A 4940-nucleotide genomic window follows, 5' to 3' on the forward strand; every position below is an offset into this window, starting at 1 on the left:
TTTCGTCTTTCAGTACTTTGTCACCTGTTTGGTTCCTGTTCAACTAACACATTAAAAACAGTCAAGCAAACACAAACAGGCATTTCTCTTCTTGGATTTCGTTCAGAGGTTTCTAGAAGCCACAGAGGAATGTTTATATCAAGGAAAAATGGTATTGACAGTTATGAGCTATTTTATTTTAATTCCAACCTCCCGGCTCATGAAAAGTGAAGACAAACATATTTTAGTAGTGCGGGTTTGTTTTTAAAACAGTTAATTTGGGGTCTGGAGAAAAAAATGTCTGGATGGTTTGATTAAAATTGTAACAAATGTATTTCAAGCTATCAAGCATTTACTGTAATTGTACAAGTTGATTTGCATGATGAAGACCGTGGTGATCAAAACACTGGAAAAGCAGGCAGAGGGGTCTGGATCTATTAAACAAACTCCCCCACTCCAGTCATACTAAAGTCAGAGAAACCTGCACACTGTTGCTTACTCGTAAACCCCCCCCGAGGAAAAGTTCTTATACAAAACTTACACAAACTGTGGTGAAAAGGTCAACATGAAGTCCAAAATGGCTTTAAAACACCGAACCAGATTCAATCACATCACAGAGCGCACCAACAGAAAAGTTATTAATAACATGGAGGTTACCATTAACCTTAATCCATCTTTCAGCCTGTGCTTCTTTTTCTATACAGGTAAAACCAAGTAAAGCATCCAATCCCATCTCCAACATCATTCATATATATAGATATTTTTCCAGCTAAAGTTCCTTCTGCTCCACACTGAGGTTATCCTATCCTGTCCAGATTGCTGCACGCTAATCTGTGCTATGGCGTCTCTATTTAATGCAAGCTACAATCACACAGCACGAGTAAGGTGTGACTCACACATCAGTCTTGATTTATACCTGGCCGTGGCCTGCACAGGAAGCTTCCTGTCACCTCTAATGCTGTGTCACTTTATTAAGTATTGCTGTGTGCTGTCTGTTTACGTGTTTACTTAAAAGATATTCTCCATTTGAATCCAGTTGCTGCGTGCATTCTTTTGCCTGTGTGTGTTCTGATCTGTTTGACAAGGACAAAATGGCTATTCTCCTATCCTGTCATGTTATGTGCAAGGTGTTGCCCTGTCTGCACGGGATTCTCAATGTGACTCAGACCTTGAAACTGTAAGAAAGCTGGGGCATCACACAGGGAAGATAGATGACTTTGTTCAGCCTGAAAATATGAAATTCTCCCCTTTGTATATGTGTACGTGTTTGTGTCTGAGAAAGAATAATATTGGTAGAACTCCCCCGTCTGAAGTAAATGTCAGAGCAAGATAAATAAAGATTTCCCCACAAGCCTTTATTGCCTATTGTTATATTGCATTCCTTATGCAAAACCTTCCTGCGGCGGGGACTATGTGTATGATAATGTGTCAGCATGTCTGGCATCATATCTACAGTTCAAAATACGACAGTGCACATGTTGTGTCAGACTGTCTGTGTGTGTCTGCCTTCTATCACAAACTCTGTATATAATAATCTTACAAACCAGGAAGCAAATGATTTCATCCTTTCATGAGTTAAGTATTTAAAGGATGGCCACGTCCCCTTTCGTCATCCACGCTTCTTGATATCTCCTTGACATCATGAAACGTGTCATTAAACCATCTTTGTTTGGTGAAAAAAAAAATAGCATAATTATAAGTTCAATTAGACTAATTCAACATTTTTCGAGTCCCTTTCAAGTGAAAGGTGAAAGTTGTACGGTAATTTGAGCACACTGGGGAGAACTCTGCCTATTAAAGTGCTCCAGAATAAATATATATATATCTTGATAATAATTATTCATCCGTGTACAGCTTCATAATGATTGTGCATAACTTTGGTTTCATTTTATTTCTGTGGGAAGTTTGCATGTTCTCCCTGTGTCTGTGTAGATTCTCTCTGGGGACTCTGGCTCCCTCCCACAGACACAGTTAGCCGGGTTATAATAAACTGCCCGTAGGTGTGCATGTGAATGGTGATCTGCCTCTCTGTGTTAGCCCTGCGACACACTGGACACCTATCCAGGGTGTGCCCCTCCTATCCGGCCGTTAAGTCTGACGTCACTAGCCGTGTCTGGGCCTAAACTCCGCTGCAGGTCCATATATCAAACGATCACTATGGCATTACTGAGAGTTGAGAAACTGTCTAAAGTCTTTAATCTTTAGTAAAATGATCAGCGTTCTGCTCTACCAGGTGTAACAGTTGAGTTTAACATCCAGGCATCCATGAAAACGGAATTTATGACATTTAACGGAGTTAGAAGTTAGCAGGAAGTTAGCTCGATCTAAATACAATATAGCATGTCCTGACTGCGGGGTTTAGGAAACAAATTCAAACGTACAGCTCTGTTATCACTTCCAACATAAATGAAGACAGAAAACTAAACAGCAGTGACGTTTGTAGGGTTACTGAAGTTGGGCTAGCTGGTATATAATGATGTGCTACGTGACCGCTAGCGACACAGCTATGTTAGCATAATATAAACAAGCTAACTTTTTTCCCACTCGATAAAAGTTAACGTGAGTGTTCTCGGTGGTCAGAAACAAATGTAATCGCATGGCAGGATGCTGTAAAAGGACCAAACTTCAGTCAGGAGAACAACTGAGATAATCCATCCACAATACGAGGTTAATCATTCATATACTGCTGCATGGGCTGGGCTGTAGTTACATCCTAAGGTTTTAAAAACTGAGCTTAAATAAATGATTAGCGGTAAGAAAAGCAGAGGGAGGTCAACAGTGATCACTGACTGTTTTAGGAGCTTTTTGAGATAAAATAGAAGAAAATACAAAACATTAAACATGTTAACAACACAAAAGCCATATTAAACGCAGACTACTTTAGGCCCGGAAGTAGGATTCGTCACGTCATCACTTAACGACCGGATAGCAGCTGGGTTTGGCTCCAGCCCCTCTTGCCAACCTTAACTGAAAAAGTTGAAGAAAATAGACGGATTGATAAATCATTCTTTAAAGTTAATATAGGAAAAAAGGAAAAAAGAGTTGGATGGCAAAACTTTTTACTAAAACTCGATCCAGATGATGGAAAGGCAATAGCCATACACTCCCATGTCAACATGCACAAGTTCAGAGCAGATTTAAATATGTTTTTACTCTTTATTGTGGGTTAAATATTACATAGTTATGGGCTTGGCCACTTGACCAACAGCTGGATGTGACTGTGTGTCAGCTCAGCTTATTCAAGACAATCAAACTGATCTTGTTCTCTTCTTTAATGAGGCTCAGTAACTGAGTGAGGAAGATCTGTATTCAATCATTTCTGGGTTTTCATGCTGCTAGTCGACTCTTTACATCACTTCCTCTTTCTCATTGTGTCAGACTCGGTTCTTTCTTCTTCACTGTGTCATTTCCTTGCCCAACTTCTGCTTGATCTCTGCCACCACCGGCTTCCTCTCTATAGCTGGGCTCAGCTCTACTAGGGAGGGCAAGCAGATTCTAACTGCCAAATAATTTATTACTGAAATTCTGTACTTCAACAAATTAAATTCAGTTCTTTCAAATGATCTCGCCTTACTGAAATGCTTTTATGAGGATGGATAAATTGGCTCGCTTCGTGGTTAATTGTACTAGCAGCTCATCCAAGAAATCTGCACCCACTTTTTGGCGAGTGAAATTTGGATGCTGCTTGCTAACCAAGTTTGCTAACTTTAGCTGATTAGCGCGCCACCATCTCATCCAAATATTGTCACTTCAGGCTCCAACCAAATCATTATAACGACAGCAATAAAGCTAAAGTTGAGACCTCAAAGCAGGACTTCACAAAGTCTATCACTGGAAAAAAACCCAAAAACTGTGTTTTTGGTGTTTGTGTTGAGCCTAGTAGCAGATACCCACTGCCAATAAAAAACAAATAAAAAGTTGTGTTTCTTCACTACAATACAGTGTGAATATAATTCTATGAGCTTTTGCTGTGGTCTGAGCAGATTTCTAATGCTGTGCTATAGGATCAGGTCTAAAAGACATAGTCCATTTTCTCTGCGAGTCTCACCCATCGCCCAGGAAGATTACTCAAGCGGTGAGGGAAAGAGAGAAAGAGCCAACTCATTAGATATGGCCACAGACTTAGTTGGCTCAGCCTCTTACAGACCTCTTGGAGTAGCAGAGAAAAGACACAGAATCCTTAATGACACTCGGAAAATGTATTATCGGCATCATCCTGATTTTTTTTGGACGGCGCTCTGCACAGCTGGTAGAAGCCTCATTCTTGGAATACATCTGTGGAAGTGCTCATCCCTGTCATTCCTCAAAGCAGTCAGATTGTTCAGTGGAGTGTACGATTACATCCAACAATGCACACACTTTTCTAATACTTAATATCTTGCCATCTTAATCTGTCGTCCTTCACTTTATTGAGCTGTGCCGGTTTGGTAACTGCAGTTCTGCAGACTACAGCTGCAGACATGACTGCACAACAAAGGGTAAGCTAAATGCATGTGCATGGAAGGTGTTTCAGTAAATCTATGTTTTAAATAATATTGTTAGCAATAGAAAATCTAAACGTTCATACAACTATTGTAGTAATTCAGTTTCATTTATATAGCACCAAATCACAACAACAGTTGCCTCAAGGCCCTTTATATTTTGAAGACCCTACAATAATACAAAGAAAACCACACAATTAAATTGCCCCCTATGAGCAAGCACTTGGCGACAGTGGAAAGGAAAAACTCTCTTGTAACAGGAAGAAATCTCCAGCAGATGTAGGCTCAGGGAGACGCTGTGTAGGAGAGTGTGGAAACACATGGAGTGAAGAAGAAACATTCAGGGCATCATGGGAATCTGCCAGGAGCCTAGACCTATTGCAGCATAACAAAGGATTTAGGATCACCTAACTATATGCTTTTTAAGTATAACATTGTATATCAGCACAATATTGCCATCCGAGAGCAAGTTTTCACTGA

The sequence above is a fragment of the Maylandia zebra genome, linkage group LG3 (genome assembly GCF_041146795.1).
Source record: "Maylandia zebra isolate NMK-2024a linkage group LG3, Mzebra_GT3a, whole genome shotgun sequence".
In the NCBI taxonomy this organism is placed as follows: domain Eukaryota; kingdom Metazoa; phylum Chordata; class Actinopteri; order Cichliformes; family Cichlidae; genus Maylandia; species Maylandia zebra.